We start from the raw sequence: 17788 nt of genomic DNA, 5'->3' as shown, positions 1-17788 counted from the left end.
TTCCTTCACGCCACCACTATTGGCTGGACCAGAGCAAGATGTACAAGCAGATTGCAATGGTGAAGAGGAGGATCAGGTCCAAGGGGCTCTTGTCAGAAGGCCCTTGCTGGGGTGTGGGCCTTTGGCAGGTCCCAACCATGCCACCCTTGATGCTGGCCCTGCAAAACAAGTCCAAAGGGCCTCATGTAGAGAAACATCTTGAGATGTTCACTCTTGATTTTCATCAGTGTAGGAGACAAAGAATGAGTCCTAGCACCTTGCTAAGATGAGGCAACATTAGCAATAGACATAACCTGTTGCTCTGGTTCATATACCTGTTCATCCCCAGCTAAGAAACTTTCTGACCGGTTTTGGGTGAGTCTTCCTTTCTAAGCTTAAGCTACTTCACAAGATTGTTTTTGACAAGACTGTCTATACATATTCTGCCCTTTAAAAAAAACAACTAACTTCTGCAGCAAAGAAGTAGAATCCTAAGACTGGCAATATTATGTAAATTAGACAAATTTGCACAAATCTGCATAATTTGTCTAATTGACATAATAGAGAGCTCCGGCTATTGGGCGGTATAGAAATAAATAAATAAATAAATAAATAAATAAATAAATAGAATTTTGCAAGAGATACAGAACCTAGAACTGTGAAGCCCCGGTCCCTGGTCTGCCTTCTGAGATTTTGTTAGGCATTGCTCACACACTTTCAAATTTATCTTTGCAGCTGTATAGCCTAGAAACACGCTTTCAAACGAGAGAAAAAGATTCTCAGATGCTGATTTCTATGTCCAATACCAAATAGCATATGATCACAGATCAAATTTCTGCGACTGCAGAATCATGGACAACATACAGCCCTGGTTTCTGTTGAGGATTAAACAAAACAAGGAAGGATATTGGCTGGATCTACACTTACCACCTTTTTTCGCTTCCAATGACGTTTCACCGCCCGCCTTTCACACTACGCAGTACCCGCCTTGAATTGGAACCGGAATTTCCCACTTCCGTGCTCCTGCTTTCAATACCCTGATATCCCGGTATTTCCTCTTAATGTGCTCTGATTTTCTGCCTTCACTACCGTATCCGGTCGTAGTCCCCTCCCCCGCCTGTCCATATACAGCGGTGTTTGTATTTCCCTCCTGTCCAATCACAGCTCTCGACATCCCCATGTCTTCTTCTGGCTACTGATCGCATAGCTTCCTCAGCAGCCCCCATTTCCTCAGCAACAAGCAAAGGGCTGGATGTGTGCATGCTTGTCTAACCTCGGAAGCTAAGTGGGGTCGGCCCCGGTCAGTAGTTGGATGGGCAACCACCTGGGAATCAGGCTTCCTGCATTGAGCAGGGGGTTGTTGTATCCCCTCAAATTAGACTAAGTTTTACCCCCTCCTCTCCCCCGCTCCGGACGTTTTTTTTTAAATTAAGGCGTTATTCTCGCAGAATCAGGGCTTCTCCACTATGTTTTTTTTCCAATTCAGGCATGATCTTCGAAGATTCAAAGTTGTGAAGCTTCTCAAGACCCCAAGCTGACAACCCAGCCTGAAAATATCATCAACCCAAGTCACTGTGTCAGACAGATGCCAAAGTAAAATAATTAATCAGATCCAGATTTTTTGTGGGCCAACAGAGTTTGTTTGTCCCTACAATCATCCTAGATTATCCTCTCAAATGGGAAAACAACATGAGAGCCATAAACCAAGATTTCTTGCTCACCCATCCCCCAATAATCCACTTGGCACATCTTTCCATTCAATTGAACATGCTTTTACTGAAACTGTTCTTGTTGTTGTAGTGTAGTGGTTGTTTTATTCTCTAATACCTTACTGCAAGAGGGCCTTGATCTGAAGCAATGTGAGACTGATTAACAGAAGTATAATCTATGGAACCTTCAGCAAATGAGATCGTTACCTTGTCGTGGTGCTGGAGCTTGAGCACCTCAATGATGTCATGAGCTAAACCGTGAAGGGACACCCAAGACGGGAAGGTCATGGCGGAGAGGTCAGACTAAATACGATCCCTGGGGAAGGAAACGGCAACCCACCCCAGTATTCTTGCCATGAAAACTAAATGGATCAGTACAACCAGAGATATGTCGGTATACCATCGGAAGATGGGACTCCCAGGTTGGAAGATGGTCAAAATGCTACTGGGGAGGAACAGAGGATAAGTTCAACTAGCCCCAGATGTGATGACGCAGCTAGCTCAAAGCCGAAAGGATGGCTGGCAGCCGATGGTGCTGGTGGTGAACGACAAATCCGATGTTCTAAAGATCAACACACCGTAGGAACCTGGAATGTAAGATCTATGAGCCAGGGCAAATTGGATGTGGTTCTTGGGGAGATGTCAAGATTAAATATAGACATTTTGGGTGTCAGTGAACTGAAATGGACTGGAATGGGCCACTTCACATCAAATGACCACCAGATCGACTACTGTGGACAAGAGGACCACAGAAGAAATGGAGTAGCCTTCATAATTAATAATAAAGTGGCTAAAGCAGTGCTTGGATACAATCCAAAAAATGACAGAATTATCTCAATTCGAATTCAGGATAAGCCATTTAACATCACAGTGATCCAAATATATGCCCCAACCACAGATGCTGAAGAAGCAGAAGTAGATCAGTTCTTTGAGGATCTGCAGCACCTACTGGATAGTACGCCAAACAAAGATGTTATTTTCATTACAGGAGACTGGAATGCTAAGGTGGGTAGTCAAATGACACCTGGAATTACAGGCAAGCATGGTCTGGGAGAACAAAATGAAGCAGGACATAGGCTGATAGAATTTTGCCAAGACAACTCACTGTGCATAACAAACACTCTCTTCCAACAACCTAAGAGACGACTTTATACATGGACTTCACCAGACGGTCGACAGCGAAATCAGATTGACTACATTCTTTGTAGCCAAAGGTGGCGGACATCTATGCAGTTGGTAAAAACAAGACCTGGAGCTGATTGTAGTTCAGATCACGAACTTCTTATTGCACAATTTAGAATCAGACTAAAGAGAATAGGGAAGACCCACAGATCAGTTAGATATGAGCTCACGAATATTCCTCATGAATATGCAGTGGAGGTGAAGAATAGATTTAAGGGACTAGATTTAGTAGATAGGGTCCCGGAAGAACTATGGACAGAAGTTCGCAACATTGTTCAGGAGGCGGCAACAAAAAACGTCCCAAAGAAAAAGAAAATCAAGAAGGCTGTCTGCTGAGACACTGGAAGCAGCCCAAGAAAGAAGGAAAGCAAAAGGCAACAGTGATAGGGGGAGATATGCCCAATTAAATGCAAAATTCCAGAGGTTAGCCAGAAGAGGTAAGGAATTATTTTTAAACAAGCAATGTGCAGAAGCGGAAGAAGATAATAGAATAGGAAGGACAAGAGACCTCTTCCAGGAAATTAGAAACTTCAGAGGTAAATTCCAGGCAAAAATGGGTATGATCAAAAACAAAGATGGCAAGGACCTAACAGAAGCAGAAGAGATCAAGAAAAGGTGGCAAGAATATACAGAAGATCTGTATAGGAAGGATAATAATATCGGGGATAGATTTGACGGTGTGGTTAGTGAGCTAGAGCCAGACATCCTGAAGAGTGAAGTTGAATGGGCCTTAAGAAGCATTGCTAATAACAAGGCAGCAGGAGATGACAGTATCCCAGCTGAACTGTTTAAAATCTTGCAAGATGATGCTGTCAAGGTGATGCATGCCATATGCCAGCAAATTTGGAAAACACAAGAATGGCCAACAGATTGGAAAAGATCAACTTATAATCCCATACCAAAAAAGGGAAGCACCAAAGAATGTTCAAACTATCGAACGGTGGCACTTATTTCACATGCCAGTAAGGTAATGCTCAAGATCTTGCAAGGTAGACTCCAGCAATTCATGGAACGAGAATTGCCAGATGTACAAGCTGGGTTTAGAAAAGGCAGAGGAACTAGAGACCAAATTGCCAATATCTGCTGGATAATGGAGAAAGCCAGGGAGTTTCAGAAAAACATCTATTTCTGTTTTAATGACTATTCTAAAGCCTTTGACTGTGTGGATCATAACAAATTGTGGCACGTTCTTGGTGGTATGAGGATACCAAGTCATCTTGTCTGCCTCCTGAGGAATCTGTATAACGACCAAGTAGCAACGGTAAGAACAGACCATGGAACAACGGAGTGGTTTAAGATTGGGAAAGGAGTACGGCAGGGTTGTATACTCTCACCCTACCTATTCAACCTGTATGCAGAACACATCATGAGACGTGCTGGGCTTGATGAAGCCAAGGCTGGAGTTAAAATCGCTGGAAGAAACATTTAACAATCTCAGATATGCAGATGATACCACTTTGATGGCTGAAAGCGAGGAGGAGCTGAGGAACCTCATGATGAAGGTGAAAGAAGAAAGTGCAAAAGCTGGGTTGCAGTTAAACCTCAAAAAAACCAAGATTATGGCAACCAGCTTGATTGATAACTGGCAAATAGAGGGAGAAAATGTGGAGGCAGTGACAGACTTTGTCTTTCTAGGTGCAAAGATTACTGCAGATGCTGACTGCAGCCAGGGAATCAGGAGACGTTTACTTCTTGGGAGGAGAGCAATGACAAATCTTGATAAAATAGTGAAGAGCAGAGACATCACACTGACAACAAAGGTCCGCATAGTTCAAGCAATGGTATTCCCCGTAGTAACCTATGGCTGCGAGAGCTGGACCATAAGGAAAGCTGAGAGAAGGAAGATAGATGCTTTTGAACTGTGGTGCTGGAGGAAAATTCTGAGAGTGCCTTGGACTGCAAGAAGATCAAACCAGTCCATACTCCAGGAAATAAAGCCAGACTGCTCACTTGAGGGAAGGATATGAAAGGCAAAACTGAAGTACTTTGGCCACCTAATGAGAAGACAGGATACCCTGGAGAAGATGCTGATGCTAGGGAAAGTGGAAGGCAAAAGGAAGAGGGGCCGACCAAGGGCAAGGTGGATGGATGATATTCTGGAGGTGACGGACTCGACCTTGGGGGAGCTGGGGGTGGTGACAGCCAACAGGAAGCTCTGGTGTGGGCTGGTCCATGAAGTCACGAAGAGTCGGAAGCGACTGACCGAATAAACAACAATATCTATGGAACTGAGATTAAAATGTATGCTCATACCACGTGATTAGTAAAAGCATACTCAAACTCCATTGTGCAATTCCTTTAAAGCTTCTTTTCACTTACGCTATCTTGATAACTCACCCATATCCTAATAGATACAGGTATAACTGTACTGGTGTTTGGTCATTGTTTTTGGTTTCGGCTTTCAGCCTGCTTAGATATGTGCTCCCGTGCAGAAATCCTGGAATGTGTAGCCTCAAAAGAATTAAGAACATAGAAAGCATCCTGGTGGATCGGTGTCAAAATAATTTGACTGGCCTGGGTATTATGCACGTTGACTGGGGAATGAGGGGGGGGGTGCCATTTGCTGCTCCAGCTCAGGCAGCAGAATATCTTCGGTCAGCCCTGTGGATCAGACAGACCAAAGGTCCATCTAGTCCAATATCCCACTTCCCACTCTGGGTAACCATATTCCTCTGAGAAGTCTGCAAATAGGACACGGATGAAATAACTCTCCTCCACTGTCGTCCGCCTTGAAACTATTTGGCCATTCATCCATAATACCTTAAATAAAATTTAAGAAAATTTTAACAGAAGTTCACACACACAAAAGTTCACAAAATCACGAGGTACTGCTGAATGTAGGGAAATAGGGGGAGAAGGACGATGTGCTAATCTGACTTTTATTCACCTCTTTTAAAATATAATAAAAGATCATTGCATGAGGATTATTTTCCTGGAGTTGTACACCTAACTCTCCAAAAGTTAAACACACCCACCCACACAGACACACAAATAAAATAAACCTTAAGAGGAAAAGTTCATAAAACAGCACAGACATGCAGGGAAATGTTTGTATCTTATGACTAGTTTCATTGCTATATATGCATGTAGGGCGCATTACACCTGTGCAACCACATTCTACACAGCAGTCAGAAAACAGCATTAGCCAAGTTCTTTGGGAAGAATTATCACATCTTCCCAGCAACAAACCTTGGTTGAAAAGCCCTCAGAGTAATTTCAGTTCTCCGGAGACATTCTGTCATGGATTTAGTGGGACATTTGACTTATAGCGCAACCCTATATATCAGGGATTGTATAGGACCTCGAACCTCTTTCAGTCGGAGGGCCAAATCCAATTTTGGAGAAGCTCTCAGGAGCTGCATTCCAGTGGTGGGCGGAACCGAAGTCAAAAGTTGGGGGGTCCAAAAGTACTAGCATATTTTAGCTTAAAGCTCTTCCAGCCAGTAACTAAACCTTAGGAGAGGCATGTCAACCTTTTAGAATGAGGGAAAAACATTCAACAGCTGGGAAACCACCAAACAATTGGCAGTTGGGAAAAAGAGGGAATTACCATCTGGAGGGCTGGATTGAGACCTCAGGTGAGCTGGATTTGGCCCACAGGACTGAGGTTCAACACCCTTGCTATACATGTCTTCTTGGATTTACTCCCAGGTAAATCAGTATACGATGGTAAACTTATTTTATGAATAGAATGATGCTATTTATATCTCACACATTTCTATGAGTGGCTGTATAGCCGTCATCAGTGGAATGAACATTTTAAAAACAAAGAGCATACAAATATTTTATTTATTATTAATTTATTTATACAAAAATGTGTCTGGCGCTTACGTGCCACTCGGGGTGGCTAACAACAATGAAAAACAACCATAAAACACAATAAAAGGCCAAAACAACAACATCAAAGAACATACGATGTCATAAAAACAGAGCGAATAAAACAGGCGTCGGATAGAAACTCATTTGATCAATATGACGCACAGCTACCTGAACAGGAAGGTCTTTGCCATCCTGCAAAACATCGTAAGAAAGAGGGCAAACCAAGCCTCCTGGAGCAAAGAGTTCCACAATTATGTACCACAGAGCAATAATATTTGAAAATAAGGAGCATGATGTACATAGTTGGGAGTACGATGTTCTGGAACAAGGGGTAGATCTTTATAGTAAGGGGTATCAGTGAATCCGTTCTGTAATTAGTTCTATGTATCCCCACATACATACAGACATGCCACATGCGCGCCCATGCACATGCACATCATAGCATGTGTAGGCAGTGCACCAATCCCCCTGTATCATATATATAGTGCCACCACCATAGAATGAGATACTCACCTCTGGCTATCAGTGCGGAGAGGAGGCAAAAGCCAAGGGAGGCCTGCATTGTTGCTGGGTAAGGATTGAGTTAAGCCTCTGATGCAGCCAGCTCTTCAGCTAGGAGTTATAGTCATACAAACAATTACTGCAAATGAGGGAGGAGTGTTCCAAAGCATCATTCCTCCTCAAGGCCACACTGGAGAGGAAGTTGTGCAACGATGGCTTATTTATTACATTTTTATCTCACCTTTCCTCTAAGGAGCCCAAGGAAGCATGCATTTCCCCACCCCCATTTTATCCTGACAACACCCCTGTGAGGTAGCTTAAGCTCAGAAAGAGTGATTGGCCCTAGGTCACCTAGTGACCTTCATGGCTGAACAGTGATTTTGAACTTCCTCAGCCTAATCTCTCCACAAGCAGGATCTATGAAAACATCAATGCCAGAATCTATTGTCAGGGGGGTTTGATATATTCATCAGTAGGGACATTAATGCTAACAAAACCTGGTAGTCAACAATGATCTTTTCATACAAAGGAAGCAAAACCCAGGTAAGTGTCTGGAACTACTCACTGCTCAGCGAAGTAGGGTGCGTATAACAATATTATAGACCAGAGGTGGGCAACTGGTGGCCCTCCAGCTATTTTGGCGTAAAACTCCCATCATCCCTCACCATCGGCTATGCTGCCTAGGGCTGCTGGGAGGTGAAGGCCAAAACATAATGAGGGCCTCAAGTTATCCACCCCTGCTATCAGTGGAGGCTGGTGGCTCCGATTTCAGTGGGGCTGTGAATCCATTCTGGGTTTCAGTCAAAGTCAGCCAGAACTCTAAAGGAGCTATCCAAGGTCCTGAACCTATGTTGGGGATAGGTTAGCTCCTAACTCTGGTTAGCTCCTTTAGAGTTCTGGCTGGCTTTGATTGCACCCCAGAATGGGTTTCAGCTCCACAGAAATCAGAGCCACCAGCCTCCACTGCCCGCTATAGAACACCCTCCAATTTAATGCACAGTTAGGAATAGGACAACTTGATCCTAAGAATTAGAGGCAGTACACACATTACATGCAGTTACGTGTTCCTTTCCACTACCAGTCTAGCCCTACTCAGGCATTACTCCTTTGCAGGGCAGTCTCCTGGTGAAGCAGGATGGGGGCTCAGCTTCTCACCCCATGACCGACATCACGTCCCTGCGCTAGGCTCCGCTTTGAATGTGTTTGTCTGCAAAGGAACCCCAACACACAAGCCGCTGCAGGCTCTGTGTGATCAGGATGCCCATGCAAGTGGGTGCCCAGTTCATGTGGAGCCCATATGTGTGAGCACTGCATTCAATGTGTGGGCATTGGAGGGGGGGTGGCGCAGGGACATGATGTTAAAGGTGTTGCCTAAAGTGCAGTGCCATTCCTGCTTCAAAACATAAGTGCCCTACCTGTAAGTAATGTGTGAACAGGTCTTATCGGTTGTTGTTGTCCCCCCACCAGCCCCACTCCACAGAAAAGCTGCAGAGAGAAGAGGAGGGAGGAGCTGCTTAACCCTTTCCCTTTCTACTCAGTGTCTGCGGAAAATGGTCATCCTCATGCTGCTTTTCTCTCCATGGTGGAATGTTTTGGGGACACTTGCAGACGATCCATCTAGTACAGCATCCAGATTCCGACAGTGGTCAACCAGATATCTCCTGGAAGCTCACAAACAGGGCACAAAGACAACAACTGTCTCTCCTGTGATGGTGTACCATAGTAGCTAAGACACTTCAGGCACAATCCTAGGCTGGCTGAAGAATGGTGAGAGTTGTAGGACTTTTTTCTGTTTAAACATGCATGGGATTGCACCCTTAGTGAGCTATGGAACAGGAAGCCCTGTGTTTGATTCTTGCTTCTGCCATGAGTTCACTAGATGGCCTTAGGTCCAAACTAGACATGTGTCAGGGTGGAAACTGAGCCCAGAGAGCCCCAGATCAGCTCTGATTCTGAGGAGAAACAACAATCCGTGGGAGAGGGGCCAGCTCATCCCTCACAGGCTCAGCACCTGGCAGAGATTCCTCCTGCTGGCATTCCTGAGATAGATAGTGACCCAGGCAGTGAGGAAGTGCGGGAGGGGGGCTTCTTAGATGCTCGACGCAGACACAAAGAGCAATGAGCGATGGAGGGCACGGAAAGGAGGCGTAGCGCCTGTTTGGCGCGCAAGCAACGGCCGCCTCCCATGGACCCAAGGGAAAGAGGGAGGATCTCTCCCTAGCCCATAAGTTCTAGGTCTTCAAGTGACTCTCTTTCAAACGGGGATCAACTGCCTACTTGAAGCTTAGGCCACTCTGCTGTTCCTTGCTTTAGTCGCTGGTGATTAGCATCTGAAAGAGTCATTAAGTTGTAAAAGGATTAAAGCTTTGAAAAGAAATCCTTTTGTCTGTGTCTTGAGTTAGCTATTGGAATCTACTGAGAGAGGCCGCCGAGGCGCTCCTGACAACATGGTACAAGAGGTCTGGGATCAGATCTCCCAGTATCTTTGAGGAGGGACCATGGCACAGTGGTAGAGCATGCAGAATGTCTCAGGTTCAACCCCTGGCATCTGTAGTTGAAAAAGATAACGTAGTAGGTGATGGAAAAGGCTGCTGGTGACCCTGGAGAGTTGCTACCAGTCAGAATACACCATGATATGGGCAAAATGGCTGATCTAGTCTAAGGTGGCTTCCTGTGTTTCCCAATATTTTCCCCCAGCACCTGGTACTCAGGGATGGATTCAAAAACCTCCTTCTTCAACACAGTAATTAAAAGTGCAGGGAGTCTGTCCTTGTACATTGGCATTATGAAGATGTTGCTTCAAAACAGTACACAGGCATGCCAGTGTGGCTGTTAAAAACCTAGGTGTAACGACCAGTGAGTCACACCCTAGCTTCCTTTCAAACCCACAGACACATGCGTAAACAAGCTTCAGACTTCTCAAACATGACAAGGCTCCAGCTACCTCCCACAGATCTCTTCTCTTCCCAACAGGAAATGTATCCCTGACTGACACACTACTTTGGCCCCTCCTTCCGCACGCATGCCTGGCCCTTGATGGAAGTGGCCAAGCTCTGCTTGCTCACAAGGAGCTACACCCTGCTTCCAGATTCTAGTCTTCCAGGTGTGTGAACCTCTGCATTTAACAACTGCTGTATTTTCAGTGGAATCTGATCATAAGGGTTGGCTTGTGCTCCTGCAGTGCTGTTTCATAGGGCTAGGGCTACCTTTGCTTCTGGCTGCATACAAACACATTAAAAGTGAATTCTGTGTTTACATAATGGTGTTTTTTTTTAAAAAAAAAAAATTGTGTTCAACAAGCTGTTCCCTAGTATTGCTGGGATGGTTCTCTTCTCCTGCATTTAATGTTTGATATGTAAAATTGGATTTATCGGGGCTTTTAACAGCCTGAAAGCTGCACCCTCTGAGCTCCGAACGTTGCTGGCTAACCCTCTCCTAGATCTGCTATTTGACTTGTCAGTCCCTGACACAAAGTGGGTACTAATTGCTTGAAGAGAGATTACACAGAGAGGTTTGGTAGGTTGCCTGCCTGCCTGCCTGCCTGCTTCCATTCCTTCCTGTCTGCCTGCTGCAGTATATAACAATACTTTTTTTAAAAAAACAGTGTGAATCTTTCCTATCTCTTTTTCTAATTCTGCCTGCTTTTCTCTTTCTTTCCTTGGCAGTTCTATAAGTAACAAGCATGCACAAGTCATAACTTACTGTGCCACTACACCCAGTGGTGTAGTGAAGGGGAAACACATGGGAGCTCAGCTCATGACATGGTCTGTCAGAGTGCTAGGGTAACTAACTGATTCTTCTTGCTCTGGCAAGTGAAGGAAGTGATAACGAGGCTTTCAAGTTTTACTGTTGTTTGCGAGGGATTAACATAAGGGGTATGCAGCCCGTGCCATCCCTTATGTTCATGTGTTGGACTAAAATTCCCATAATCCATTATCATTGGTAATGCTACATTGGACTTATGGGAGTTGTGCTTCAAAACAGCTGGATGGCACCTGGTTGCCTAGGCTTTAGGCCCATTTCAGGGAAGCTCTCAGGAGCCACATTCCAGTGTTGAGCAGGGCAAATGGGGTGGGGCCAAAAATACAAGCCTATTTTATCTGAAAGCTCTTAGTGTTAGTAGCTAACCCTTTAGGAGGGGCATTCTAACCTTTGTGAATGGGGAAAACTGCAAAAGCTTGTGGTCAAAGAAAGGGGATTGGTCCAGGAGAAGGGGGCGTAACCATCTGGGGAACTCCAAGGAGCTGGCCTGGGACCCAGGTGAGCTGGATTTGGCCTACAGACCAGAGGTTCTGCACCTCTACTCTAGGGTCTAGAGGAATTTTATTTATGTATTTTTTAAAATGTATTGGCTGCCTTTCAGAGTAGAAGCCCTCCCAATGCAGCTCACAGCAATAAAATACATAAAAATAGTTAAAAAATTAAAAGTGATAAAACATAAACACAATAAAATGGCAATAAAAACAACAATAAAAGCTGACAATAAAACCAGCAACAGCAGGAATAACAGGAAATCAGAGAATCCACCGGGGTTGCATTTTTGGATTCTCCTTGGGGCCGTGACTATGAGGATTATCCACAGTTGTTAACCTGCTACATATAGTAAACCTGCCCAAAATAAGCCACCTTGAAGTGGCAATCCTACTCTGCTCCAGGCAGTAAAATCCGGTTGTTGTAGCTCAGTTTGATTTTGTTGCCAGGTTGCACCAGGGAAATGCCTGCATAATGACATAGCACAAGGGAGAGTCAATGTCTCAGCTGTTAAGCATCTGCAGATGTTTCTTGTTTCTCAGGTTAATTTAGCATGATGCTATCATTGGGGCTGTAATAAACTCCCATTCCACATTTCACAGGAAAAGTCTCCTTTACTGATATCTCTATGCTCCATGGACTTTTAACTGACAATTATTTCATACACACATGTACAGTTATCTGCCTGTCCAGGATGTTGACTCTAGAAATTACAAGTGGGACCTGCAACAAAACGTTGCAGCGTGGAGTGCTCTTGTTATAGGAGAGTTGCTTCCATCCCATCTTTTGACCAACATGTAATTAACCCTCAAAAACACCGGTAAAAAAAGCAAACCCAACAAATGCTTTTAGAATATCCCCCACCCTTTCAGATTGCACATCTGTGGGCAGAGGTTGTTGGGTGGGGGTGAGGGGTTAGGAAATGGACCTGGCTTCGCACGGGCTGGAATAGCCCTTAGTTTGATACAGCAAAGCCTTCAAGCAAATTTATGCAGCTGTCAGAACTGGACACATTGTGCTTGCTCTGTCTGAGTGAAGTTATGCCAACTGGCACCCCTAGACATGACTGCACCATGATGCACTCTATAGCTCCCTGAGAGTGGGGCTGGTTCACTCCATTCTCCTGACACGGGAGGGCAGCCCTATGACTCTGTTTCTCAGACTACTCCCCCTGGCTTCAAACTGCATCGACTGCAAAGCTATGGGGTGATCAGGGAAATCTGCCCCTAATGGTTGCAAGTTTTAACCACACGGACACATTTAAATTAATTAATTCATTTCAATAACAATATAACCCCAAGGTGCCTAAAGCCTCCTAAGTATGCATACCAGGTTTCAGGTGTCTAGGTTTCATGGGCTTGGCACTTTGGCACAGATAGATGGATAGACAGGCAGACATACATCCTCTTTTATTATTATAGACTGGCTTTATAATTTAAACTTAAATATATAAAAAACAGGGCTTTGAAGCTAGCTACATTTCCTGCCCTGCCCCACCCCGCCCTGCCCCAATTCACTCCTCCCCTCTGAAATGATGTCGCTCTGAAAAAAACAAATCTTTGGGAAATCTCTTTATTTGATTTACACCCTGCTTTCCACCAGGAAATGTGCTCAATGGAAACCCATACATTAGAACCCCTCAGATTCTTTTTTAAAGTTCCAGAGATAAGGCAAAGTTTGCCAGGCAAAGTTTCAGCACTGAAAACAAAACAAAATAAATATCCTCTCGTTGTGACTGAGAATATAGGTATGTGTGGGGGTAGGGAAAATGTGACAAAATGAAATTTAAGAATAGAGACATTTTGCCCTGTAATGGGTTAACATTTTCATAAATTGGATGGTTTATGATGCAGTACAGCTTGAGTAAAAATAGTAAACATCCCTTTTCTAGAGCACATCTAGTCTAAAAGCAAAATGTACTGCTCTACAGCACTCCTCTGACTAATAGAACAATGCAACTCCAATATGTTGGGGGAACTGGAAGCCCCACTTCAGCCTTCCCCAATCTGGTGCCCTCCAGATCTGTTGGACTCCAACTTCCATCATTCTCAGCCAGCACGGCCAGCTATGCTGGTTGAGAATGACGGGAGTCGCAGTCTAACATATCTGGAATGCACCAGGTTGGGGGAGGGCACTGACAGCAAAAAAGGTGAGCTTAGGAAGCAGCACTTGGGGGAAAAGTAAGACAAAACACCCAGGCTAGGGTGGTGGTGTGTTTTTTAACCAATATACTGCTTATGTGCAGCTTCTGTTGATTCTCTGGCTTTTGCAGGAGAATGCATATTAGAAGTTTATTTATTTGAAGCATTTTACCCTGCTGTTCAGCTAAAGAAGGTTCCCAGAGTGGCTTACTAAGATCAGTCTTTGCCCTCAGGCTTATACTCGAAAAGACATGACACAAAAGCAAAAGGGACTGAGAGGGAAAGAGGAAAAAAAGCAAACTCAGGGTTTGGTTTTGTTACAAAGTTCTTATAATGACTGGCTGAAATGGAAATATTCCAAGGACCCAACAGGGCAGGAGAAGCCAAAAGAAAAGGGACCCAGAACTCAGAATAGCTGTCATGTGGCCAGGGATTACATACTCCAGAGATGGGCCTACATTCCTGGGCCTAGAAGATCTGAGCAGCACCCATGAGAACAACATAGAAAGATAACCACTGACAGTAAAGGGTCCCTTGCAGCCCTATAACTCTTTTATTCCATGTGATGCTAAAAAAGAAGAGAAAATGGAGCATAAAGGTGATGAGGCATGTGAAGTATTTCCCTGTTTGATTGCTTGTATAAATTGCAAATGTCACAATAATTACATAGACATCTAAACCCCAAGAAGGCATCTTTAGGCCTTAGGGATTTTATAAATAGTTTTAATTATATCTTTATAAAATATTATACAATATGATACAAACGTATTTCCAAATGTTTTAAAGAAACAAACCTTGTCATCAGAGGCTGCAGCTTAAGAGATCCCGCATAAATGATTCACACTTGTACCAAGTTAACAATGGAAGTAGAAATCTACCCATGATGTTATACTTAACAAAGAGATATTGTGGTAAGGCTTTATATTCCTTTTAAAATACACTTGTATTTACAAGACACATTTGCCCTGACACACAACCTATTCGTGGTATGGAAGCTCTGATATGTACACTGTCTATTCCCTCCCACCCCCATGGCTTATCCCTTCATATAAAAACGGAACACATTCATGTATCTTATAGTTCCAATTTAGCTCCCTCCATTGAATTGAATCCCCTTCATGGATCACTGCCTTGTTGTGGGGAAGGGGCTTGTGTAACTCAGTGAAGCCATAAGCTATGCCGTGCAGGGCCACCCAAGACGGACAGGTCATGGCAGAGAGTTCTGACAAAATGTGGTCCACTGGAGAAGGAAATGGCAACCCACTCCAGTATTCTTGCCAAGAAAACCCCATGGAACGTATCACAAGGCTAAAAGAGATGACGCCGGAAGATGAGCCCCTCAGGTCGGAAGGTGTCCAATATGCTACTGGGGAAGAGCAGAGGGTATTTCCAAGTAGCGCCAGAAAGAGTGAAGCGGCTGGGCCAAAGCCGAAAGGACTCTCAGCTGTGGATGTGTCTGGTGGTGAAAAGAAAATCCAATGCTGTAAAGAACAATATTGTTTAGGAACCTGGAATGTCAGATCAATGAATCAAGGTAAGCTGGAGGTGGTCAAACATGAGATGGCAAGATTGAACATCGACATCTTGGGAATCAGTGAACTAAAATGGACAGGCATGGGCGAATTTAATTCAGGTGACCATCATATCTACTACTGTGGGCAAGAATCCCTTAGAAGAAATGGAGTAGCACTCATAGTCAACAAAAGGGTGGGAAAAGCAGTACTGGGGTACAATCTTAAAAATGATAGAATGATCTCAGTACGAATCCAAGGCAAACCATTCAACATCACAGTAATTCAAGTCTATGCCCCAACCACTGAGGCCGAAGAAGCTGAGGTTGATCGGTTCTATGAAGACCTACAACACCTTCTAGAACTAACACCAAAAAAAGATGTCCTCTTCATCATAGGGGATTGGAATGCTAAAGTAGGAAGTCAAGAAATCACTGGGATAACAGGCAGGCATGGCCTTGGTGTACAAAATGAAGCAGGACAAAAGCTAATAGAGTTTTGCCAAGAGAACATGCTGATCATAGCAAACACTCTTTTCCAACAGCACAAGAGACGACTCTACACATGGACATCACCAGATGGTCAATATCGAAATCAGATTGATTATGTCCTTTGCAGCCAAAGATGGAGAAGCTCCATACAGTCAGTAAAAACAAGACCTGGAGCTGACTGTGGCTCAGATCATGAGCTGCTTCTTGCAAAATTTCGGCTTAAATTGAAGAACGTAGGGAAAACCACTAAACCGTTCAGGTATGACCTAAATCATATCCCTTATGAATATACAGTGGAGGTGAGGAATAGATTTCAGGGATTAGACCTGATAGACAGAGTGCCTGAGGAACTATGGACGGAGGTCCATAACATTGTTCAGGAGGCAGCAACTCAATCCATCCCAAAGAAAAAGAAATGCAAGAAAGCCAAGTGGCTGTCTGATGAGGCTTTACAAGTAGCTCACGAAAGAAGGGAAGCAAAAAGCAAGGGAGAAAGGGGAAGATATAGCCAACTGAATGCAGAGTTCCAGAGAATAGCAAGGAGAGACAAGAAGGCCTTCTTCAATGAACAATGCAAAGAAATCGAGGAAAACAACAGAATGGGAAAGACTAGAGATCTCTTCAAGAAAATTGGAGATCTCAAGGGAACGTTTTGTGCAAAGACGGGCATGATAAAGGACAAAGAAGGCAGGGACCTAACAGAAGCAGATGAGATTAAGAAGAGGTGGCAAGAATACACAGAAGAACTATACAGGAAAGATCTGAATGTCCCTGATAGCCATGATAGTGCGGTCACTGAAATTGAGCCCGACATCCTTGAGAGTGAAGTCAAGTGGGCCTTAGGAAGCATTAGTAACAACAAAGCTAGCGGAGATGACAGTATTCCAGCCGAGCTATTTAAAATCCTAAAAGATGATGCTGTTAAAGTGCTGCATTCAATATGCCAACAAATCTGGAACACTCAACAGTGGCCACAAGACTGGAAAAGGTCAGTTTACATTCCAATTCCAAAGAAGGGCAACGCCAAAGAGTGTTCAAACTACCGCACAATTGCGCTCATTTCACATGCCAGCAAGGTGATGCTCAAAATCCTACAAGCTAGGCTTCAGCAGTATGCGAACCGAGAACTACCGGAAGTACAAGCTGGGTTTCGAAGAGGCAGAGGAACTAGAGATCAAATCGCCAACATTCGCTGCATCATGGAGAAAGCAAGAGAATTCCAGAAAAACGTCTATTTCTGCTTCATTGACTACGCTAAAGCCTTTGATTGTGTGGATCACAACAAACTGTGGCAAATTCTTAAAGTGATGGGAGTACCAGACCACCTTACCTGTCTCCTGAGAAACCTGTACGAGGGTCAAGAAGCAACAGTAAGAACCAGACATGGAACAACCGATTGGTTCAAAATTGGGAAAGGAGTACGACAAGGCTGCATATTGTCACCCTGCTTATTTAACTTATATGCAGAGTACATCATGAGAAATGCCGGGTTGGATGAATCAGAGGTCGGAATTAAGATTGCCGGGAGAATTATCAACAACCTCCGATATGCAGACGATACCACCCTAATGGCAGAAAGCGAAGAGGATCTCAAGAGCCTCTTGTTGAGGGTGAAAGAGGAGAGTGCAAAAGCTGGTTTGAAACTCAACATTAAAAAAACGAAGATCATGGCATCTGGCCCCATCACTTCCTGGCATATAGAAGGGGAAGAAATGGAAGCAGTGACAGATTTTACTTTCTTGGGCTCCAAGATCACCGCAGACGGTGACTGTAGCCATGAAATTAAGAGACGCTTGCTCCTTGGGAGGAAAGCTATGGCCAACCTAGACAGCATAGTAAGAAGCAGAGACATCACCTTGCCGACAAAGGTCCACCTAATCAAAGCTATGGTTTTCCCAGTAGTAATGTATGGCTGTGAGAGCTGGACTTTAAGGAAGGCTGAGCGCCGAAGAATTGATGCTTTCGAACTGTGGTGCTGGAGAAGACTCTTACGAGTCCCCTGGACTGCAAGGAGGTCAAATCAGTCAATCCTAAAGGAAATCAACCCTGAGTGCTCATTGGAAGGACAGATAATGAAGCTGAAGCTCCAATATTTTGGCCACCTAATGCGAAGAGAAAACTCCCTGGAAAAGACCCTGATGCTGGGAAAGACTGAAGGCCAAAGGAGAAGGGGACGGCAGAGGATGAGATGGCTAGATAGCATC

This window comes from Heloderma suspectum, chromosome 7 (genome assembly GCF_057233095.1).
Source record: "Heloderma suspectum isolate Gila_16-S chromosome 7, 16-S_ref, whole genome shotgun sequence".
NCBI lineage: Eukaryota > Metazoa > Chordata > Lepidosauria > Squamata > Helodermatidae > Heloderma > Heloderma suspectum.
The sequence above is the reverse complement of the archived record's forward strand: the minus strand, read 5'-3'. Positions refer to the sequence as shown.